The sequence below is a fragment of the Lagopus muta genome, chromosome 9 (assembly GCF_023343835.1).
Source record: "Lagopus muta isolate bLagMut1 chromosome 9, bLagMut1 primary, whole genome shotgun sequence".
NCBI lineage: Eukaryota > Metazoa > Chordata > Aves > Galliformes > Phasianidae > Lagopus > Lagopus muta.
The window spans coordinates 22,004,805-22,030,264 of record NC_064441.1 but is presented as its reverse complement, the minus strand read 5'-3'; the positions used below and the strand labels follow the sequence as shown (position 1 = coordinate 22,030,264).

The 25,460-nt window shown below is 43.9% G+C and overlaps 1 long non-coding RNA gene across 5 annotated transcripts in view; it reads right to left on the bottom strand.

Moving 5' to 3' along the window:
* Positions 1-25,460, bottom strand: part of LOC125697563 (uncharacterized) — a 435,416-nt gene that overhangs the window by 87,562 nt on the left and 322,394 nt on the right. Inside the window, exon 5 of one of the 5 annotated variants that reach the window (XR_007378852.1) lies at positions 20,924-21,547. The exons of the other annotated variants lie outside the window; for them this stretch is intronic. This is a non-coding gene — a long non-coding RNA (uncharacterized LOC125697563). Of the gene's footprint in view, positions 1-20,923; positions 21,548-25,460 lie in introns of those variants that run through there. 5 annotated transcript variants of the gene reach the window in all.

Sequence of the window (25,460 nt, the reverse complement as noted above, 5' to 3'; positions counted from 1 at the left end):
AGTTTCCCACACTCGTGTTTGCAGCTATTCGGATTCTGATCCTAAAAGCAGGGCCAACAGTGATTAAGTTGCAGATGAGCCTCATTGTGCTTCTGTATTCCCTTTCTTCAACCTTTGTAAGCTCTCCGTAGATCTCTACAGCTGGGGAACGGGCTTGGAGATATCAGGAGAAAATACTTATCTTCAGCTCTTAAACCAAATGTGAAACATAATGCCACGGCGTTCTCTGACCTGTTAGATATTCCAAATGTACTGCACCCTCAGCTGGACGAGCAGGAGCACAGACACAGGCTGACGTGCCAACTCTCACTGCTGGTCCCTTGGCACTGCTTTTCCATTCCCCCCGCCCTTCCTGGCATATTAATTCAACTCCTGGTGCCTAACGAACACAGAGGATGCAGGGGAACAAGGAGGGTGCTGCTCTTTCCCATGGCTTCAGCTCAGAAGTGACTTTTTTCTGCTCAGAAGCACAAGGTGAGGTTGACGTTTTCCTCATAGTCTATGTCTTCCTCTTCTCCCTTGTTATCTCAGCTGATGAGGACAAACTATCCAAAGCAATTATTAATTGCAATGAGAAAATTGCTCCTAAAGAGAAGTTAAGATGATAATGGCAGGAAAAGTATGCTCTGAGGCAGTGGCAGGGATGCTTCCAAGGATGTCAGCTGCCTGGAACACCCACACAGCCCTCACCCTGACACAGCAGGAACTAGAAGGCACTTCTGCACAACCAGCAACAGTACAGTTCCCAAATCCACATTTCAGCCTGTTACATATCTGAACTGTACAACACCATCTCTCCTTCCTCTGTCATATATCGTCAGCCACCAAGGCAAGGGTGGCAAATGCTATCAGCAGGGATATGACTTACAGTGTAAGCCATGAATCCTCAAACAAGAACACCAAAGGACTTACAGAATTTCCTACGCACTGACTGCTTCAAATGGCAATTCCTGCTAGCAGTCTGGAGACCAAGCGAATGCCCTCAGAATGGTTAAGTAAACCACTCTTCTCCTGAAGTGTACACATTTACAAAGAAAACTGAAGACCAGGAAAATCTCCTCAAATTAATCACTGCAAATTACTCAGTCATTATAATTCTGGGCATCTGTGCTTCAGAGAATCAAAGGCATGCAGTTTATTTGTCTGACTCTCCCCAAGTGTCCACCTTTTCCTTTAAGCTCTCTTTTTGCTTTGCTTTATGGAGACCGTTCAACAGCTCTGCAGAAGAGCGCTAACACAAATCAGACTTCCTCACATGCACTAAGCAGAACAGGAAAGTCTATGCGAAACCCTCAAGAGGGAATATTGTCTGGTATGTCTGATAATTGCAGTCCCTACTGTCTTGAATTTCTAGATTTGAAGCAGAAGGAGGCGGAGCAAGAAGATCTTTTTTCACGTTTCCATCTGGGGACATTATCTAACTATAATTTATGCTCTAGAGCACTTCAAAGGGAGCTGATATTTTTTATAGATGTCTGAACTCTCAGAACCTGTACAGTTGCCAGCTATTAATACTCAGGAGAAATAGAAATTCAGTTCTTCAAGACCAAAAAGAAGCAAAGCCAAAACTCCAATGTACAAAGCTTGCAGAGAGAATTCTAATTTGACCTTTGTCTGTAATCCAAAGTCAAAAACTGTTTGCCTAATGAAGTGCTAATTGCATGACTCAATTTAAGCCCACCCAAGGTCTGAGGAAGCACATGCATCTGAACCAAGGGCAGACAAAAATGGTGCACAGACACCAACCATAACCAGCTCCACCACGGCCTTCAGCTTTGGAAAGGAACCAACAGTTTGTATTTCTTTTGTAACTGTGCAAAGGAACAACCAGAACGTGTGCATGTTAATGCACGTCTACAGAGCTTCTATCACCAAAAAGGGTTTCAAAGCATATTACTCAACTTCTGCTTTTGATATACAAGCTGTCTCTCTAATTGTCACTTCTGCGTGGTGGCCTCTCGAGTTATTTTGATGGGACTTGAACTAAATTGTCTCAGAAGCTGTATCAGGAGCCAGGCTTCACCTCCCATCACTTCCCTGGATAGCACAGCCCACCCAGAGTCCTTGTACAAACAGAAGCAGTTACTTCAGGTGCAAATTATTAGTTAGCATGGGAAAGAGTGGCAATGCTTGGTCTACAGAGGGAATGCGACACTGTGTATTGAGGCTGTTTTGGTGGGAAAGGCCTTGTACCATAGCACGTTCAAGTGCTCTGTGCTGCCCAGATGCAGACAACTTTTGCAAGGCTTGGCCTCTGGCACATAAGATCTCTGCATTGGTGCTGTACTCTTTGTGAGACCAGCCTATACTCCAGGCTACTCAACCTATACTGGTCTTGGAGAAACCACCTCATAAAGGAGCTAACGTAAGCCAACTTCTCTACCTATAGGCCCCTACTTGGTCCACATTGTTCTGAGCCCTCCTGCTCCCTGCTCTACAGACACAAAGACAAGCATCGTATCTACCTTGAAACCCTTCAGCTCAATGCTTCTATTCTCTTACAAACGTGTTAGGAAAAAGTCTTTCCCACAACCAAACGGCACCACTCTTCTGTGCATCCACGCACGATCCTGATCTCAGCACTTGGAGGCAGCCTGCAGAACCAGCAGGCAGGTCCAACACAGAGCGTGGGGAGCCCCATCTGACCGGCTGCTTATTCTCCCTTGCTGCAGCTGCTGAGCAGCAGACTGGCAGCCACAGAATTACAGCTTTAATCACCATTTTGTTCACTCTCCATGGAAAAGTAATAAAAGATTCAACTCTGGGTGGGGTAGAATTATCGCAACTCGTCGTACCCACCAGCCATACATCTGGCCCTTAATTACCCTATGGTATTTATATAATCAAAAAAATATTCAACTTGTATGACTGATCGTGTTGGAGTAGTGGAACGCATTAGCAAATAAATAGCAAAACACACAAATTTGTCAACAGATGGATTACAACCCGATGTAATTAAATGCAAAATAGTTCTGCTTTTAAAGCAATTGCTCATAAATTAGCCTGTCAGCAAATGTATGCCACTAATTGCATGAAAAAAATTAGGCCATAAGACAATATTATCTGCACACAGTCTTTCCAAACAATGTAGAAATGATTGGGTGCATTATTAATTGAAAAGAAGTCAAACTACATTAGTTTAATTGCTCTTTTTTTGTGCAAACCTATTAAAATAATTTATACCATATTTACTCCTTTTTACATTTGATGATAGGTATTTAAGCCTTGTTTGTAGACTAACAATAATGATTTCACCTTTTCCTTGACATGATAACTGCAGTCAGCAAGAATGCTGTGTTTGGTCGTGGCAGTGGAGAACTGAGACTGCACCTCACGAGGGTTTTATTGGGATGGGAACTGAGGCTTCAGACCTCCATTCCTCTCCAGGTGACCGAAAAGCCATGGTGGAAATCAAAGGATGCAAGGAAATCTCAGTCTGCTTGACTGCAGGAAGGAAAGACTGAAGAACTGGAAATGCATTCTAAAAAATACACGTGAACACAATGATGTGGGCAGCCCTGAGCAAAGTAGATCCCAAGCAGTTGTTCAAGGTTAAGTCCAGTGGTTTTCAGCCCATGATCTACTATGGCTGTATGGGCTACTATTATAGAACCCATGAAAGGCCACTCAGAAAAGCAAGCTTGTGTTTGCCATGCAGTGTGAGGCACTCTGCAAAAACAGCAGAACTCCCCAAACACCAGGCAGCCACTCACAGCCCAAGGCTGGTGGACACCAACCCAAAGATCACACTGATCACAGGGAGCGTTCCATAAGGTCTCTGATCAGAACAGGTATGAACTGGATGAAATTTGGATCCTCTGCTGGTCTAAGTGTGGGGAACCTTGCTGGCAACAGAGGAATTGCATCAAAAGGAAGATCATGGCACTGGCATCTCATGTACCTAATCAAAACATCTGCAGTTTGTGCACGGGTAACAAACTGCTGGCAGACAATTGGCAAGCTAAGAATCATACATGTAAATTATTCAGTGACTAATTTTGACTAATGAATTCATTTGAGAAAAAATGAAATCTATTTACTTTACATATATTAGGCTCTTTTCCCCTCCCCTTTCTCTGTATGAATTGAAACTGCCAGAATTATATGCAGAAAGGATCACCTTGGTGGCAGAGATATGCATCCCTCCAAAAAGCTTACCATCATGCCCACTTGTCAGGTAAACTAAAAGGGAAATGCTGGTGGTCCAAGAGCAGCTCCTGCCCTCCTGCGCTGAGTATTTCACCAAAGCAGTGGGTGTGGGCACTTCAGGGAATGGAGCCCAGGGACGAGAAGAGCTTGGACCCAAAAGCATCACCTTGTTCAGCACTGAGAGTGAATGCGTTTATCATCAGAATAGCCACAGTCAAAAAGATAATCAGTTCTCTTACTGACAGAGTTTCCTTTTATCGGAAGTAACTGCAAACTTACTGGGTGAGAAAGGAAGAGGAAGGGAGAACGCTTTTGTTATAACGTTGGATTCAGTCTGCACCATTCCCCAATATAGGGTTTGCAGCATATCCATACGTGGGTTAGAAGCTGCTTACTTTCATACACAAAGGGATATTCAGTTGCCAGACCTGAGGGAATCACTTGATGCAATAGAGGCACCGAAAATGCAGCTCCTGCTTTGGATAAGCAGGCACCATGGGGTCCCCAAAGATACTTTAAGCTCCTACATCCCCACCTGGGATTGAACAGAAGCTGTTCTTACACTGCCTAAGAAGATTCATGGGGATCTGCAAAAGTTACAAAACCAGTTACAGCCCTCTAACTGATATTCTAAAATTCTGCTGATTTGTCACAGAGGAGACTTCAGATAAAATTGGAGGAAGAAAATGGGGTTCAGATTTTTTCTTCCTTTCTACTGTTCTACTTTGAAATATATCACTTTACCACGATCTGTCAAGATCACATTCATAAACAGGACAGTAAACTCAGCAAGGCTTTGGTACTGCCAAGATTGTTGTCACTTTTCTCACATTGCATTTACTGATCAGTTTTGGAAAGAGAGAGAAAAAAAAAAAATAATCAAAGCTACCAAGTAAAATTCCTGGAATTGGTAAAGGCAAAGAGAACAAAGAAACAGGCAAAAGAAGCACAGAATAAGGGCAGCAAATCTGAGATCTCAATTTCTAGTCTCACTAACTGACAGAATTATTATTGACAGCACTACTCTTGGCACAGGATTCACCTTCATAATCCTCATTTCATTCCGCTGGAGTAACAGTTTTCTCCAAGCAAAAGTTTTCTCTTGAGAAATCTGCATCATGTGGGGTTTGGGAACGTGATCAGGAATTCAACAAAGTGTCAGCTGCTCTTTCAGTCATCTCCTGCTCCCCCAGACCTGCAGGATCAGGCAGACCAGGAGCAGCACAGACCAGCAGCCTTCTGCCTTCAGCACCTCAGGGGGAAGTGTAAGGCATAGGGACCATCTCTGAGAAGGAAGCTCCCAGAAATGCTCTGGCCTTGCCACTGAAGATACTGCTAAGAAGGGGAAAAAGTAAGAAAAATGCACTGAAATGCACTAGAGAGAAGCTTCCGTGAGCACTTAGATAAAATTTATAAGTCTTCTGCATGTGGCATATTCTGTTGTGGAGCAGGTTTTCTGATATCCCAGTAGAAGCACTGGGGCTCTTTCCAGAAGCTCCCAATCCTACATAGGTGCTCTTGAATACAGGAGACCCCTAACTAAGCCTGAACCTTAGGAAAGCCTAAGGTTCCCAAAACACAAAGAGGATTTCCCAAAACAGAAAGAGGATTTTTTCCATCTCACCTTGGATCCAACCACACAATCAAAAATGAGCATGGAGTCACTTCCCACAGTCAGCTTCATAACAAGCGCCTCCAGTGCCTGGTGAGCAGGAAAGGCAAGCAGCAGACAGCCAGCTCCATGAGCCTCAGGAAACCCCAGCACAGAAATGGGAGCAGGAAAATTCCACGAGGCACGAGCTACCTCCTGAGGAGAGGGAGGCCCTAAAAACCAACCAACAGCTGAACTAAATCCAAAAGAAGCCAGGAGAACACACTGTGAGCACTGAACACCTGGGCCAGATAACGACCTCTGGTTAAACACTGGCTGGCTGTGGGAAGGAGCCCCTGAAATGCCAAAGGCAATGCTGTGGGAGTTCAGCTGGTGAAATTCCGTGGAGAGTGAGGGGTGTAGCAGAAGGGTGCCATGCTTCAGGTTGGAGTATGAATCAGCTGTAGCTTAGACACTGAAGTTTAGAGAAAAGATGGACAGGGGGTGTCCAAATGACAGACCAGGGAGATAGACAGTCAGGGAGGGCACTGGCTGTTCTCATCTTGAGTGCCAAAAAAGAAATGGGAAAGCGCTTTCATTATTCTTAGTATGATGCTTCCTTTCTGTGCTTTAAGGCAAGTAATCTGGATGCACGCACTCCAAAAAAAAAAAAAAAAAGAAAAAAAGAATTAAAAAAAAAATCTAGAGTTGCCAAGGTGGGTGGATAAACCTGTCATTATTAAAATGAATCCATTAACTAAGATGCTTTATAAACTCCGGATGATCTCTCTCCTATTATCCCGTAAGGAGATTAAATTTTTTCATTGTTGCTTTTATGCAATTTCTTTGGAAAGGGAAATAGCTCAAGGTTAAATTTAAAAGCCTTTTCCATCCAATAAAGAAGCCATATTAATTTTCCTTCATCTTAGAAAAAGCATATGGCCTTATAAGCTATAAAAGCTGCAAGTGTGCTTCCTTCCAGTCTCTGTGATGAGGTTTAATAATGGAACGATGTCTTACTGGCCATCGGCCTTCTTGTACCACTCTGATAGGGAGTGAGGCTGCCATGATGCTTCCAATTGGGTAAATTCCATCTGTACAGAATAATAGTCTACAAAATACATTTAAAAACCTGGAAACAAAAGATTCAGGCCTCTCCTGCAAATTAGGGGCTCAAGAACTCCAACCTTCCCTTTAATTTATTGCCTCTAAGAAAAGAAAAGAGCAACTTTTCACTCCTGGAAAAAGTTTACAGTGAGAATAAGTGGTTTGTGCCTCCATAGTACAACTAGCAGCCATGGCAGCAGGTTAAATTTTGGCCTCTTGTACTCAAGCCCCACACTGGGTTTTAGCATACACATGTATATTCATGCACACAGCTGCATACTTATACAACTTCCAACCTAAGGGTACAGCTGAAACTAGAAATCTTGACAAGTTCCTCCAGGTCAGCGAGCTGTTGTGGCTCAACCTTGACCTGTGCAACCTAACCTGACTCTTATCAATCCTCAAAAGCCTCCCTGAGAAGATTTCTGTATTGGAACGATGGAACTTAGAAAGATCTGTACGCCCAGCAGTCCTCAGCATTGGTGAGCTCAGCAGTTGAGGTGCTGAACTGCACTAGCACATTTCAGGAGGATCTGGGACACGCATGGAACACTCCAAGGGAAGACACAGCCTCCAGGGCCATTTGTGCAGCTCCGAGGCAGGCTCACCCCACTGAGCTGCTCCAGCCCTGCTGCACATGCCTGAAGAGTTATTTCCAAACTGCTCCTGGTAGCTATAAAGCGTGCGAACAGAAGGGGAGAGCACATCCTCTGTGTGCAGTGCATTAATGGCCCATGGTGTCACCAGGGACAAATCACTCCCACTGCTTTCAGTGGGATGATTAGAGTTTATGTTGGAATGCAAGTTTCCATTAACAACCAAGGTAAGTGAACATCAGGAAATTATACGAAGCACCGGTTTTATGAGCTGAAAGATTTGTTACTTCTACCCACACAACTGAAGACATTATTTTAAGGAAGTATTTAAATCCTTCTTAAACCTTATTCTTGACACATCAAAAGAAAGAATCAAACCAGAACCTCTCCACCCTCAATTCTAAAATGAACTCAACTCCCCAAGGTGCTTTTACAGGTTTTTGATGGATAGCTTAACTCCTTAATTGTCTGTTCAAAGCCTGTACTGTTCCTTAGAGCTCACTCTCAACATAGACATGTTCTGTTGCCTGGGACGAAGCCTACACCCAGGAGCCCCAAGCTTTTGATGGTATTTGGAAAGTCATGGCAGGCAGGTGAAATCTCTGGTTTCTGGAAAAAAGGCAATGTTGCACCCATTTTTAAGAAGGATAGAAAGGATGACCAAGGGAACTGCTGACCTGTCAGCCTCACCTCTGTGCCAGGGAAGATGATGGGGCAGATCCTCCTGGAAGCTATGCTAAGGCACGTGGAGGAGAGAGAGGTGATACAGGATAACCAGCATGGCTTCACCAAGGGCAGGTCCTGCCTGACCAACCTTGTGACGTTCTGTGATGGCATAACTGCATCACAGAAATGATTCAAAGGATGGAACACTTCCCCTGCAAGGACAGGATGAGAGAGCTGGGGTGGTTCAGCCTGGAGACCTGACAGCAGCATTTCAGTATCTAAAGGGGAGTAAAGGAAAGAAGGGGACAGACTCTTTAGCAGGGTCTGTTGTGACAGGACAAGGGGAAATGATTTCAGACTAAAAAAGGAGAGATTTAGATTGGACGTAAGGAGGGCTTTTTCAATAAGGTTGCCCAGACAGGTGGTGGCACCCCATCCTTAGAGACACCCAAAGTCAGGCTGGATGGGTCTCTGAGCACTGATGGAGCTGTGGGTGTCCCTGTGTGTTGCAGGGGATTCAGTGAGATGACTTTTAACAGTCCCAACTCAAACGATTCTCTGTTTGCATGGAACGCTGGCATGTTTCTGATTCTATGTGTGCTCCCTTCTCCCCCTCTGTTACAACTACTTATGCTTCTGGAGCCCACAGTTTCAAAACAGAAAACAAGCAAAATTACAGCACATCTGAGGGAAAGAAGGAACTTTGCCAATCTAGAATAAAAACCTTAATCTGCAGCACGGTCAACACGCTCCTTCATCTCAGTAAAGTTTCAGTGCATCCTTCAATATCCCAGGGCTTTTTCAATGCTGATCTTTTAAGATATTGTTCCGCAGTTTCTTCTGGCGAGTCCAAAGGAGGCGGATGAAGCTGGCCCAGCAGCCTGCCTGAGCACACTGAGCTACAAGAACAGGAGTTTGGTGCTTGCCTGCCACAAGTAAAATTAAGTCTTCAATCTTCTTTCGCAATTTGAAACTGAAAACCCAAATCAATAAAGCTCTCAGTCCTCCTTGAGCTACAACCTAAGAGCACAGGCCAAAAACTCTATGTTATTTATTTATTTTCCCCTTCTTCCCTGTAGAAATGCTTCTAAAAATTCAATCTAGCAGTTCAAGCTTAATTGCTCGCTTTGAGACAACTCCAAACTTGGAGCCTCATCTGACTGAAGGGTTTGAAGGAACTCTGATGCTTTTATAGCATCAATGCTCAGAAGAGAATTTTTAAAAAATTACCCAGACTCTGTCTCTTCATATGCAAACAACTGGACGTTAATAAATTAGCAGCAAAATTTAAGACTTTCACGTAGTTTAGAAAATAATGAGGCCTATATAATCTATTTCTCTATAACTCTTTAGACTTGAAGGATTCGGATATAAAATCAACCTTAATTGTCCAGAACCAGCCATCAATTGGCTTTGGGAATACATCATTCCAATTGATTGCAACTACAGACTCACAGCAGGTGACAAATATCCCTGCCAAGACTATTGGTTCTGCTCCCAAACCCTGTCTCCCTTTCTAACTACAAGCCTAATTGCTGCCATTGCCTAGTGCCCCATTCAGGCTCAGTCCTTCCCACTGGGAACCACTGCCCAGAGCCACAAAGGATACAGGTGACCAAGTCTCGACTGTTGGCATCTATTCAAGCCAAAGCTTCACTCTTTGAAAAATGCTATTGGGCTGCAGCCAACTCCTGCACTAACAACATCTCTATCTCCTAAACGTCGGCCCTGCAGACAGCTCTCTGGTGATGCTGCAAAGCAATTAAGAATATCCTGTAGAGTCTGGGCTAATTCTATTTCTTGGAATGTTCAGACTGCTGAACTGTGATGGGGTGGAAGTTCAGATCTATCACTAGCTGTGTACGAAAGACAACTGACCTATTTTACCCCCCACTCTGTTTCATAATGAGGGCATAAAGAATTCATTCCAGGGAAAGATGCAAGGCTAGAAGTCTTCCTGCAAGAAGGATAATTCAGTTCCCAGAGGAATGCATCCATTACCCAACATTTTCTACAACTGGCTTGCTCAATTCCTCCCTTGTTTCTGTGATATCAGGGAAACCAGCGCCTATAGAGCCTGAAGTCTTTACTTAGGACTGTGGATTCCTCTGTGACAGCAAGAGTTCTTAAGACAGATCATATAATACTAATCAAAAGGCTTCTATCTTTTGAATATTTATCCCAAATTGTTTTGGCAAGCAGAGAGAGGTTCTTAAATGTACTCTGAAAGTCAGGCATGTGCTTCAGCGCACAACAAACAGAGCTATTTAAGTTTGAAATAAGGCATTTTGCAAAGTTCTGATCCAGAAAACCTACTTGAAGGCTTGGAGAACAAATGCTGCACAGCTCAGAGAATCACACCTGGCTGTGGCTCTGACATTTCCCAATGCTGCTCTGCGCATCCCATTCATTTCCTTTGCCATCAGTCATTTGCACACTGGCTTTCCCCCTCACAAAATCACGTGGAGAGGTTTTTGTTTTCATCACCCCTTATCTTTGGCTTGAGATGGGGGTTCTCACCAGATGACTGAAAGAATTCAGGAGCAGTTTTATGATACGGTTGAAGATTGAGCATTCCAACACCTACGAGAGATCACCATCAGAAAACACAACACAGATTGTTACTTATACCCTACTGCATCAACACCTTGTAAAAAGCTACTTCTCAATATAAATAATACAGCCTCACTTGATTTTTCCTTTTCCTCTCACTTTTGCAAACACCTTTGGTACTTAAGTACCATTTCCTAGGAATACACACCATCCCACAGAGCTCTGCCATGCTGAGACTAACTATAGCAGCTGGCCTAGGAAAGCGGTCAGGTGGATGCATTAGCCCTCCTGATGAAAACTGTTTGTTTGTTTTCCCCTCTGTTCTCTTCAGATTTGTGGTTTTGTTTATTTTTTTCTTTTATTTTTTATTTTTTTCCAAGTCTGATCAGAGGCTTTGCTGAAATGAGCACAAGCAATAGTATTTAAGATTGCAGACATGGTTAATGCCAGCATTGGCTTCTGCTTAACTTCTTTTCGTTTTTAACAGCCCTTGCCCTGCAGGTATAAAAAGGGAATTAGAGCCATAAGGCACAGCTTCAGATTTGTTCTCTTAATTAGTTCCTGCCATGGTGGATTAATTCCATCCGCAATGTGTTCCCATCTCTGCAGAAGTTTATCGTAGTGGAATGGGGGATTAATGAGGAGAGTGGATGCCGAGACACCCCAGCTGTCTGTAAGCCAGCCATAATGGGATCAGCACAGATGGTACCGATGCTCTCCTTAAGTATCACTGAAGGTGAGCAGTTTTTTCCTATAAACCTGACACGTGCAGTTACTCATCTGCTGCAAAGAATAAAATGACAGAGCTGCAGCTCTTGACTCAAAAAGAGCAGCTGGAGGAGATGGTTGTCTCAAGAGTCCCTCTCCCTTTCTTGAAGACATAGTGGGTTATTAGCTATAGCATTTTAAGCTAATTTTCTTCTCTTCTGTCTGCTACAACTAAATGCAAACGCGTGTGTGGACTGGAGGATTTCCTTTAAAGCTGGGGATACTGTTGTTGGGCACCCTGCAATCCATCAGCGAACTCTGCACTGAGATCCTATCCCTAATTACACAGGCCTCTAGGATGGGCTGTTGGGGTAGGGTACCTCTTTCCCTTTGTATACTTGAAAACTGAAGGAGTTCCAGTCCAGCCAGGAAGCACCAGAGGAGTAAAACTGGTGAAAGGACAACTGAGCCCCTTCCTGTTTTAGTTTTAAGTTGCCCTTTTATAACTATTTAAAAATAATTTAAAAATATTTATTTGCCTTTGATGGTCTGTTCCCATAGAAATAAAATGACAACATCTCCATAAAGTAATATCTGAACATACTTTTGGCTCTCAGTACCTGCATGGCGCATGATGGGGACTCCAGAGATAGGGGTTCAGTGACTGACACCATTATAGATTCACTGTACGACCCCAGGAAACTCGATTCATCCCATGGCCCTACCTATAATTGGAGATAATAGGGCTTCCAGTGCTTGTTTCATCTATTTTAGACAGCCAGCTACTTGGGGCAGGTGCTGCCTTTCTCCGTGCTCATTTAGTGCCTCACATAATAGAGTTCCAATCTCTGTTGATGCCTCTGTGCATTATTAAAATACAAAGGATGTCAAACAGAAAGAGACATTTAAGTGCTCAAGTGCCGTGGGAACAATACCAGCACGCAGGCATTTTTCTTCATCCTTACAAACCTGCTGCTAAATACAAAGAGCTGTCTGTAGCTGTTCTGCTACCCCTACATAAAGCAGAGGCACATCAGACACAGTTACGTTGCTGGGTAATGCGTGCTGGGTGCCATCCAGAAGAGCTGTCAGGAAGTGACAGAAGTACGTCTGACTCCAAGACACTGAAGGACAATAGCAATTTGAAGCATCACTGCTCTCCTGTGCGGCATCCAGGAGGTTTTTGGATGCACCAAATGAAATTATTCTGCCCCTACGGATTTATTGTTTCTTACCCCCTACCAATGTCTCATTCCAGCTTCAGTATCCATAACGCTATGTAAAAATCTCTCCCGTATTATGACAATTGAAAGGGGGGAGAGAGGAATCCAGGGATGCTGAAATACTTCAAAAGAAATTTGGAAGTCCTATTGCTGCCCTAGCTTTATGAGATAGAGCTGGAGAGAGAAGGCTGCAGTAAGAGCTGCTGCTTTGAGGAGAGCACCCCAGGCCACAGGGCTGCAGGGTGAACACAAGGAGAATTGGTTCTGGGTCAGGCTGAGGGCTGCTTTGGAAAAAGTGGGAGAAAAGTCTCCTAGCAAAGGAGATGGAGCAATGGATAAATCCCTATGATCATCCTCTGCAGAGGGGGGGAGAGGGACAGAAGAAGGAAACCAGAAAAGGTCAGAGGAAAAAGGCAGCGGAGAGCTGCTCTGGTTCCTCAGAAAGCTGCTGTCTCTCATTGTCTCTCATCACACAGAATGGGGAACTTCAGCAGCTGGCCACCACAACTCTGGGTGTCAGGGACTGTCACCACTGCCCTGCCTGGGTGCCACAGGGACATCAGCACCTAAAGGACTTTGTGTCAATTGCAGCTTTGCCCCTCACAGCCCAACAAGGCACAGAGTAGGTTGAAGAAAACATGTGGCATCTTGCTTCTTTGCACCCAGAGCACAGTGGGATGGAGCACACGACGGGGAGCCTTGCTGTGCTGCCCTGGGATCAGCACAGGGGCAGAATGACAGGAGCTGATCATCTTAGCTTTATGATACAGACACTTGGAGAAGCCTCTCTGGGCTGCAGTTATGTCTCATTTGTTCAGATCCCTGCAACTGCACAGAAAATGTCACCTGTGCTCCAGCTCTGACTGTGAAAGGACGAGACAGCCCTGTTTACACCAGTCTGTTGGGCTGTAGGTACAAGACATGAAGCTGATGTGTACAGACATGCAGTCACCCTGGGAGCAGGTGTGGGAGTGCCGGGGGTTACCGGCACTGGAGCTGCGTGAAATGCAGACAGAGCGCAGCAGAAGGGCAGGAGCTGCCCCAACTCCCCAAGCTGCCCACTGTGTCCCCACGGTATCCCTGCTGGGCATCTGTGCAGAGTGGGAAAGGCTCAGTAGGATGCTTTCCTGTGGTACAGACTCTATCATATACTGTAACATCCTTTTAAGTCAGGCTTGCTCTTTAGCTTCCTGATTTTTCTCTTTTTTTCAGCATAAAAGGCAACAGTTAAACGTGATTGTGGTATTCAGTGAGTCAAAGAAAGGAAGGTTTGAAGAAGAGTTGGCTGTAGCAGTGAGTCTGGTTTTGTCAGATGTACTGTCACTTGCTTAGCAAACATTCCCTTCTCGTTATTGACTAAGGCAGTAATACCTGGCCATTGAGAAATTGCTTTTGGGCCTTGGCCCCAAGTGGGGAGCTGAGCTCTGCTTCCAGCAGAAAACCCCACATTTACAAGATGCTGGAGCCAGAGGACATAGGTGAGAGCCATATTATGTCAAGCCAAGACGAGCAGAGCAGAGGGAGCAGGATCCCACCGTGGCATTCCTCCTGCCTGAGATTTTATCCACTACACCATGCTGTTTGTATTGCACGGTGCTACGTCTTATAATTAAAAGGATTGTGCTCACAGTGGGGGAGTGTGTGTGGCAATAAACATCTCTGGGTGATTAAACATCATAGCAATGTTGAGGTGTTTGAGAACCCCCCAACTGTTTATTCTGCATGCGTCCTCCAAGGCTACCAATATTGACTCTGCTTCATGACAAGGAGAGAAAGAAACAATAAACCATAATAAAGCAAAAGATTACGCTTCATGCATTGCCTCCTAATATTGCATTGTGTTCCAACAAAGGTGAAGTTTTGCAGAGTAAAAATACTGAACATCCCAATGCAGTGCTCAGCCCAAAACTTCTGCTTGGCAATGGTGGCCATTGCTTTTCAAGTGGAAAACTCTCTGACTAATTGCAAATTTTCCCTTTTTTTGTTTCTCCCTCCTCTATGTAGAAAGAGACCAATAGAACCAAAAAAAAAAGTATAACAAAGTGAAAAGTTTCAGTGAAGTGAAATAAATATGCTACAATTCTAAAACAGCCCATTGGTAGTGCAAGGGCTGTCATTCCAATGCAAGGGCATTGGAACTCAGTTGAGTTCCAATCAGAACACCCCATCCACTACCATGGGGCTCCTGAATCAAGAGCATAGTGGGGAGGAATGAACATTGCAGGAAACGTGTGAGCAGCTTGGAGATGAGCTGAGAGCTTCTTCCTACTGTACCCTGAGAAGGTTCGAGTCCTTTAATTTTAGTGAGATTAAGATGTCCATTTTAATGCAGCAAGGTTTCATGATGGCCCTTTTTTTTTTAACGTGTAATACTTATTATAATAATGCAGGGAATGAAAAGGAATAGTTTAAATCAAGTCCTGTCACTAAGGTGAAGAGTAATTGTTCTCAAGTTGAGAGAGGTTAAATTCAATTTGGTCATTAAGAAAAACTGACAGAAAAGTTTGATCAAGAACAGTCTCTTTAATGAGGTGGTTGTAGCTAATTCATTAGAGAATATGAAGGCAGAAATAGGGATCCTGCACTTTTCATGCACTTATCAGTGTTCCCTCTGAGGAGCTCTGCAGCTGACCCTCTCCTACAGGCTTTGAGAATCCTATACCGATACAAAGACTCATAGAATTCTATATACCCACCAATATAAAAGGCTGTTTGAAAGATTATACCACTTCTGTTCTACTCATCTGCTTCATCTATAGCAATAGGTGACCATTGCTTGGGGCAACCCAGGAGATCTGCCTTGACCAACTGAGCCTGCATGAAAACCCCGCAACTCCTCTGGGGAGGCACCAAATGCATCTTTAGAACTCTATTTATTTATCTTCATGAAACAAGAGCCAACGCTCAACCACCAAAAGAACTGAAAGAAATTCCCCAAGCTAGAGAACAATAAATTTGCTTGAATGTAATAATCTCTCTTTCCCTCAGTCCTACAAATTACATGACAATAAACTCCGCAATAATAAATTGTTCGCTTTGCAATTGCACATTAATCTTTGCTAGAATTCACAAACAAATTTTAAGTCAACAGGCTTGAGTTTAATTAAAAAATTTCCAACTCTACTATTTTACTACCCTCTCTTCGATCAGGCAATAAGCCACGGGGTTTATACAGTTTTATGAGAAGCAGTTTTTGTGCTTTTTTTCCTGAAATGCCTCAGGTGTAGGGTACCTTCCTTGCAGCAATTGTTCTTTCTTACAGCCCCACATCCATCCATCCACACTGCTGGAGCCTATTTCTGTCCTTCCAGGTAAAACAGAGCAGACTGGATTTGATCAGAGGTGGAAGAAGGAGAAGCAAATAAAAGCATCTATTAGTACCTGAGGCATTATTTGAAATGTATCTGGTTCATTGGTTCTAAACCTATGGCTCTCAGATCCGTGGAGGGCCATTTCCAGTGGCTCATGAACAGCTGTGGCAACTGACAGTTGTTGGAACTGGGGAAGTAGTTTGACCAGACAGACATAAAACACTCTTCTGTTGGTTCTGGGTTTGATTTTAGTATCACACAGCTCATAACTGTGCCCAAGTATCAATTTTTACCTGGAGAAGAAAAGGTTCCTACCTCTCAGGTCTGTCTGCAGGAACTGCCTCTCAATCTCTGCAAAGTAATGGGGCATCTCCATTTACATTTAAATTGGGATGCTTTCAGGTGACTTGAAAGGGACAAACTGCAGCTCAACACAGGCCCTAGTAACAGTGAACTTCTGTATTTCTGATGTGCAGCCCTGATTCGATCTGGGAACAAAAAAGCCACCTCCAGAGGAATGCCTGCTATATTCACACCTGCAGCCTAATAACCGTCATCCTCCAGAGAGACACACGCTGTAATTGAATGACACCAAAATGCCAGCATTCCTTCATTATTTTTAATATATGCTTCCCTTCTGTAAGCCAACATATCAGAATTAAGAGCAATACTTAATTTCCAAATGAGTTTTCCTTAAGCTAAGCGTGCATCAAGTCGCATTTGTGTGTTTTGGTTATTTTTGAAAGCTTAGGCTGGAGCCAGGGTAAGTCCAGCTGCAAAGAGTAGGAAGAATACTTCTCTTTTTTATGTATAATTTGTCTGGTTTTGAGCTGTTTGAAGACATTAGAGTCCAGCTCCCTGGCAGCTGGCTGGCCTTTTCACCACAAGCCTTCCCCCCTATATCAGCAGTGGCAAATATGCTTTTAACTCACACCAGTTGACAACCAGCAAATGGTGTAAATCCAGAATATTAAAAGCACAGGCGATGGCAGAAGGAACAGGTCAGCCTGATGCTGGAAGGAGATAAATTCTGAGCTTACCTTGGTGTGAAGAGGAGCCAGATGGGATGGGATAATTGCAGGTGCCATTAAACTTCAGCATTAACCATGGGAAGTAGAACTGATAGTGGAAGCACTACCATGTTAAGTGAAAGTGAGGAAGCAGCTCACATTCATGTCAGCAAATGCCATCACGATGTGTAGAGGTAAGGTGATTTTGCATTCTTTGGTCTGCAGAAGAGATTCTGCCCCATGGAGAGGGTATGCAAATGTCTTGCCCCTGTGGGGATAGCACTGGAATGGGCTCCCCGGGGAGGTGGTTGAGTCACCATCCCTGGATGTGTTTAAAAACCATTTGGATGCTCAGGGACACAATTTAGTGGAGGGCTGTTAGAGGTAGGGTAGGATGGTCAGGTTGTGGTTGGACCTGATGATCTTTAAGGTCTTTTCCAACCTGAGCAATTCTGTGATTCCATGTTTCTGTATCAGCTCCATGCACACTAGGTGAAAGAACCCACATTTTGGGACACTGATTGAGCTGTTAAAGAGACTGAGGGGCGAATTAAAGTCACAGCACCACAAAGCTCTGGGAAGACAGCCAGGAGGAGCAGAAAAAGAAGCAAAACTGTTCTTTCATAAGAAGCTCTAAAGCTAAAGCATATCCAGGGGACTGGGGACTGGAACCACTCTGAGCTTTCCTCTGGGAAGAACCCACTGAAGCTCCTACTCCATTGCACCACCCCTCCATTGCACACAGAGGCACGAAATCTAACAGATTTAGGGAAGTCCCGTTCATAAGCATAGCTTTACAAATGTGTTTCAGCACTTTGATTTGGGCGAGAAGAAAGCTTCAGAGGCAAAGCTGTTGGTCATCCTTGCTTGCTCTGCTTTGGCACCACACAGCCAGCTCCAGCCATGCAAACGGGAACACTTCATGTTCCTCTGCAGGGAGATTAACAGAGCTGCTGGCAGACTGCACAGTATTTGCTGCACCAGTGCCTCGAAACATGCTGTCAGGAACTGGGCCCCTTTCATTTAATGTCTCCAAGAAATGCAGTTAAATGCTAAAGGCCGAGCTCTCACTGTCACATTCTGCAGACTGTTCCTATAAAGATGAACAGTGGCCCTCTAACAACAGCTTTCTGATTTCCCTGTTGGAATACAGGAAATCTGCTTTCCCTGTTGAGTTTTAAAACTCAACAGAATGCACAATCATAGAGTGATAGGATGGTTTGAGTTGGAAGGGAGCTTTAAGATCACCTTGTTCCAACCCCCTGCTATAGGCAGGGACCCCAGGTTGCTCACAGCCCCATCCAGCCCAGCCTTGAACATCTGAAGGGCTCAGGGCATTCAGCTCAGACCAGGCAGGGCCAGCTCTGTGCTGCTAGCCCTGTGCTGTCCCAGCTCGATGACAGCACACCCACTATCTCACAAGCCACTTTTGAAAAGCAGCATTGTTTCTCACATTTAAGTTGAACAGCCTGCATAACTGGAACTTGCAACCCAGCTTTCAGGAATCTGCTGTCATTTTGCATTACGTTATTATGCTAAAATTGCTTTTTAAGGGTCAGCTAGCTTGGAAAACTGCAAAATGTACTTTTACTTCTGATTTCCTTACAAAATGATTTGATTCCCGCAGCCACAGGATATGTGCTACATCGCTAACGCTGACACATAGCAACCCTGCGTGGCCAAGGCTGCTCCTACCTGGTGGCACAGCAGCACTGTGTTGGCATTGGCTGGCTGTGGTTTTTTTTTACAAATTCTATTCAGATGGAAGAACTGACACAAAGAACATCCATTTCATTGGAGAATTGGGCTAGTGATGAGTGACTGGGACACACTGGGCTCCCCATGGAAGGGACATCTGTGCTATAATGCACAGAGCTACCCAGTGGTTCCTTACATCCCTTTCTCCCAGGTTGCTCTGGGATGCTCTGTTGTATGGGAGAAGAGAGAAGCGTGGTGCTTTGTGGATGACTCTGATGCTTCTTTCTGCATTCCAAGATCAGCCTGGCCCACTGGTGGCACTCCAGCAGGGGCTGCCTGGGGTGATGCTGGGGGACCTGGAGGCACCCCCAGTGCCACCACTGCCCACCCAGGGCATGCTTCTGGGAACAAATGGCTAGTGGCTTGCCATGAGGCAAGAGTAAAGGTAAAACCTCAGTCTTACTGAATGAAACTCCCAGAAGAATTGGCTTTTCTTGTGCCAAAGGAAAGGAGCAGGCTAGGACTTCAATGAGAAGAATTTTTGGGGCTTATAAATGAAGAAGCAGAGTAGTACTTGTATAGCCAATAGTAGTAGTACTTGTATAGCTAATATTTACAATATTAGCTACAAAAAAATAGCTACAAAAAGAGAGAAAGAACTCAAGCTTAGAAAAAGATTCTTTACTCACAGGGCAGAGAGGCACTGCACTGCTGCCTGGAGTTGTGGGTGCCCCATTGCTGGAGGTGTACAAGGCTGGGATGGATGGGATTCACGGCTGCCTGATCTGGCCATAGCAGGGGGTTGGAACTGTGTGCTCTTTACAGTCCCTTTCAACCCAAGCCGTTCTACAATTCAAAGTTTCACGGTTTGGATTTTCTGTGAAAAAATGAAATGCATTTTATAGGAAAGACACTGGGAGAAAAAACATTGTTAGGAGCAACGTGGGAGGCAGTTTTGTCAGAGGATGCTCACAGGCAAACCACAGTGAAGAACCTAATGAGTGGAACCCATGCAAGAAGGAATCCTGAAGTAGCTCTGAAGGAAGAACAGAAGAAACAAGTAATTGCAGATCCAGTTCCTTCCAACCTTGCTGTTGTAGCCCCACGACCAAAGAGAAACGTAGTGAGACCAGGGACAACCTATTTGGTTTCTAAGCACAACAGTGGGCTGGGCTTTGCCCATTCAATGTTAATGAAGAATGTGACCTACTGAAAGATCAAATGAGAGTTTACTGCCTAACCTTGTAACCTTAGTAACTGTAGTTAAGTGGCAGCCTGGGACAGTCCATTAGCAGTACCCTGCTAACCCAAAGCAGAAACTTAAATGTTTAAACAGATGATTACAATTGTCATAGCTCTCTAATCTTCATTCATCTTGGTAATTCAAACCAGTACTTACAACTGGTTTGCCAACTTGCGTTGGCTACTGGAGCAGTACAATGGCCATACACAGCAGGGTATGTGCCATCATGTTATTTTTGCTAATGCTAATTCAAAAAAGAAGGCAGAGAGAGACAATGTGAAAAGGACAATCCTTTGGAATGATAATGGTTTTGTGTAATGCTTAATTTTAATCAACATATGGGCCGAGGCAAGGATCCTCCTCTCAAAGGATGACAGAAAGGGATCAGTGACTCCTGCCCAGGACAAAACCGCACAGAGACATGTTAATTACATTTTGGAATTGTTTCTTCTGTAAGCAAGATTATAAAATTCAAATGAGCCAAAGAGATAGAGGCGGAGAAGGGAGCAACTTTATATTGTCTATTATTTTTAAGATGCAAATTTAAGATGCAAATTGAGGGATTTAATTTAATAACGTTAATCTTGAGCACCAGAAAGGATAAAGTCTTCAGAAAGTTATGTTTCTCTTAATAGAAGATGATCTGATTATTTACACTGAACAATTTCAATACTTTCCCCTCACCCCCCCTTCCCATGTTTGAGTCTCAAGGGTCCATGTTTCAAGTTTCCAACTATGCAATGACAGCCAGACTTCTTAAAGTGAAAGCTGGGCCACTCTGTGATGGATGTGATTCCGGGAATGGGAATGCTAAGCAAAAATGGGTCAGATGTGCAAGGGAAGTGATGACATTGTCCAACACATTGGCTGCACAGCAAAGAAGAAGCTATAATGAGACCAGAGGCAGCAACAAGCAGATGGAGAACGCTTTCCAAGGTTTTGAATTTGCTGTAAATGGGAAAAACAGTATTTGAAACAAATCCTTTCTTTTTTTTTTTTTGGGGGGGGGGGGGGGGGCACATTCTGCCCTCAGTTCTTCATTATTGTTTACAAATCAAGTCACACTAATTGATTAATTGGTTATCTGCATAAGGAATACATCCAATCCTCCATATCTAGGATAGGTTTCATCTTCAAGGGCTTTTCCTTCTCTGGTCTCTGTTCTGCTTGGTACATCTTTATCCAAAGCCAAAGGGGTTAACAGGCATTGATCAGCAGCAGCCAGGAGGTTACGCTGGATGCTCACCATCCAAATCCTCTGCTCTTACAGGAAGAAAGAGGAAAATCCAACAGCAACTTTCAGCAGTATGAAACACCTTCCCAAGCACATGTTGCTGATATGCCTGGAGTCCAGGCGCAAGATATGACACCTCAGAAGAGCAAAGTGGCCTGAACCTTGCAATTCTAACACACAGCTACTTCCGCAGATGGGGAGCAGTCTGAAAGAAGGTATTTTATATCATCCTTTATGGAAAGTATCTGTCGCATCCTATCGTGGATGCTATAATTGCTTCTCTTGTTCCAGCGCACATCTCCTCACCTTCTTGCTTCTTTTCAGTGTTTTGATGCTCTTTCCCTCTTTCCTGCTCTGCTGCCTGCTGCCTCTGTTCTCACGCCGCACTCCCAATCCGAAGAAGAAGGGTATAATTTCTTCGTTTCCCGTTTTCTCAATTATGCCACTGGTGAATCATCCTAATTGCAAAGAACATCATACTCCCCATCATTTATGAATTTGGTTTACAAATCTGATTGAGTGATAGGAATAAATATTACACAAAATGAATGTGTAGAAATTAGCGAGCCACTAAGCACAACGCTAAGGCTGTTCACACAGATTAAGAATATCCGGTAGGAAATCACAGGCTAGACATCCTGGTGTACTGTTTCATAATGTCAGCCATGGTTTACAGCCAAGCTGTAATTTGTTTCTACACATAACTATTAAAATTGTCTGCTTTTTCTGCAAATGCAAATATGAAAGTCGTAACAGATCTATCAAGCATTTAGCAGAAACTGCAATCATGACAAATAGGAGACAGAAGTGGTGTATGCCAGTGAAATTCTTTCATAATTACGAGTAAGGTTTCGGTAAGAACATCTTTCTTACACATCAACTTGTAAAACAAGTATCAAAGAAGCAACATATTGAATGGTAAATAGGGATGTGCATTGGACATGAACTTGGGAAAGCTGCAGTTTGAGAGTGGTAGCATGGCTGGTTCAGATCTCAACATCCCAGCTCCATCCACACGCTGATACAATAGGCAAAATGCCATTTGCTGTTCCTTCCAGGAATAATGTTAATTAATTAGTTTTTAATTAAGTTTGCAAAATACAAATATCCTTGATTGAAAGACACTGTAAAGAGGAAATTATTGTTAGGACGATCAGAACTTTTGCCTTGGGAAAACCTTTGGGTGTGTTTCCTCATTAATGCTAATGGAAATTAACAGCTTAATGCAAGCCAAGCTGAAAATAAGATAATTCATGTTTGCATCTTAACTACATTTGCTTCATTACATATTTAGGATCTCTGATACGTGCAGCAAGATGAGCTTCAGCACTTTGAGCTACTGTTTTTAATTGGTCCTATGTGTACAAATACACCTGAGTTAAGAAAAAAAAACACATCTGAAATATTTATGATAGTACTTCCCCTACAGCAATACATATGGCAGATTGCAAGAATGTGCTTTTTTAAGCAGACACCTCAATCTAGCCTGATCCAGACTTAGAGACTGCTCAGAAATAAAAGAAGAGAGAGAGGCGCATCAGTCCCCTACATGTAAATGTAATTACTTAGTAAAAACGTTCCAGCAGGATTACATCTTCAGCCACTGATTGGCTGTGTTACCTGTAGGGTATTTTGCATTCTCTCTTCATTTCAAAGGCAAAAATTATTCAAAAGAGGAATCAGAGGAATTTATAAGATTTTGTGTTCTCTTTGCTCAGTAACTTCTGGAGATTGCTAATGTTTTCTGCATTTTCAATTATCACAATAAAAGTTGCAGCATATACTAAGATACCATTCTGAGAAATTCACATCTTTGCAAGAGAATCGTAGAATCACCAAGGACGTAAAGACCATAAGATCATCCAGTCCAACAGTTCACTTATCACCAACATTTCCCACTAAACCCTGTCCCTCAGTACAACACCTATGCATTTCTTGAACACCTCCAGTGACGGTGACTCAACCACCTCCTTGGGCAGCCCATTCCAGCACCTGACCACTCTGTCAAAGAATAAACTGCTTCTAATGTCCAACCTGAACCTTCCCTGGCACAGCTTGAGGCCATTCCCTCATCCTATTGCTAGTTACACAGGAGCAGAGGTTGACCTCCACCTCACCTGAAATAAGAAAGCTGGTTGGTCACCAGGAAACCTGGGTCTCTTCTTGTGTCAGCTCTCTGACTGCTTCCACTGCCAACCAGCTCTGTACACCTGGTACCTGTCATGGCATAACATGGAAAAGGAACGAGGAGTGATTTTTGTTTGCTTTCATCTTTCACACCTCTCCAAAACTCCAGGCTGCAGCACTTGCAATCTGGGAGGGCACAACCCCATCCATATCCCTGGATGTGGAAGAAAGAAAGAGGAAGAATTCCCACAAGCATCGCTGGGTGCCAGGCTGGAGCCCCCATAAGCAACCACTTCCACATGACAAACTGACGTGGTCTCTTGATATACTGCTACTGGGATTTGTCCTGTCTCCAGTGCCTTCCTGCAGCAGCAAGCAGCTGCAGAACTGTAAGCAGAGTGAAAAATAACCTGTCATCGTGCTGACCTTTCAGTGCCTGCTCTCTTTCTTGCATTAAGTCACGCTCTGCAATCTTGTCCAGATTCTTTTGGGAAGCATTTTTATTTGTAAGCTGGGTCATGTGTTCACTTCCCATGCAGGGACAGAGTCTCATATCCCGTGACGACACTGCAGTGAAACAGAGTTTCACGTGAGATTTTCAAACCCTATTGTCCATTGGTGCCCAAACAGGTGGAAAATGCAATCTGGGTTGTGCAAACAGACTGCCACGAAGCCATACTGACTTCTGCCACTTGAAAATCTGTCACTTTATTCCTCTCTGAGGAGCACAAGTGTTGTCAGTATACAGGTAAAGCTTCCTCCTCTTGGAGAAACAAGCTATTACCATATTCAGAGAACCATTACTGCTTTTCTATTTACATTATTCTTCATCTACAGTGTGATTTTACTGACTGCTGTGGTGCAGGTGTGAAACTCTTAGACTCAAAACAAATATTCCCTGCTATCCTAAATCTGTCAAAGACGCTCTTATCAACTCTAGTTATTTTAAATCTTTGGCACATTAAGCCTCAAATTGGTCTCGAGGAAATATGTGGGACAAGAAGAAATTTACCATGAAGATGATGGGAGTTAAAAGACCATTATTTGTATGAAGCTATTCAAGTTTACATTCCGTACCATAAACAAAAATATACAAATATATGTGCAATCGAAGGACCAGACAAATAAGGATTTACTTTGCCAAGCCACAGTTTCATTTCACGTGTTGAAATAACTGCTTCTGCTATATATTGAAAAATTAAATAAAAACAACAATAACAAAGCTCTCAAAAATCAGAACCAACAAAACAAAAACCCATGGCTTTCCAAGGCCAAGGATTAGCTACCTGCCTACAGTCATTTACGATGACTGTACTCACTCTCTCTACTCACGTGAGTCTCTTTCTCTGCCTTTCCTCCCTCCCCATTGCTATTACAGGGGACCCAGCTGGCGCAGAGCCTCTTTCCAGGATGAGTTCCTGCAGCTAACCTCTCCTTACAGCAGCTCCCAGGAAAATGCTGTGGATTTTCTCCAGGGCTGAGCCCAGTGTCCCATCTGGGGGGCACTACCTCAAATCTTGATCTGGACTCCACCAACTGCTGAGAGATGGCACCTCATGAAGAGCAGAATCCTGCTGGATGTGGAGAAGCGTTGCACAGCTGGGTGCCCTCCCTGCAACCATGGGACACAACCAAAAATCAGTGGAGAAACTCACCTGCACAAGGAGGTAAAGACCAGATTCTGAGTCCCCTCCTGAGAGCACAGAGCAGAGGTGCTGAACCAAGAGCAGCTGCTGCTGGGCACACAAAGGGACAACCTGCTGGTGCACAAAGGCTGCTGTCTGTATGAACCAGTCTGGAAGTCACAGAATGGTTTGGGTTGGAAGGACCTTTCAGATCTCCTGCTTCCAACCCCTGCTGTAGGCAGGGGCACCTCCCATAGCCCAGGTTGCTCACAGCCCCATCCAGCCTGGCCTGGAGTGCTCCCAGGGAGGAGCCACAGCCTCACTGGGCAACCTGTTCCAGTGTCTCACCACCCTCACAGGAAAGAATTTCTCCCTAATATTTTAAACCTACCCTTGTCCAATTTAAAGCCACTTCCCTTCACCCTGCTGCTACCTGCCCTTATAAAAAGTCCCTCCCCAGTTTCCTGTAGTCTTCCTTCTCTCAGTCCTTCTCTTTTGGGAAAGAAAGGACCAAAATTCAGAACAAATAGAGGCAATCACTGAAGATACAGTGAAGATAAAGAAAATTCATTCCATGCCATAAAAGCAACTCAAAATACAATCAAGAAATTACAAAAGT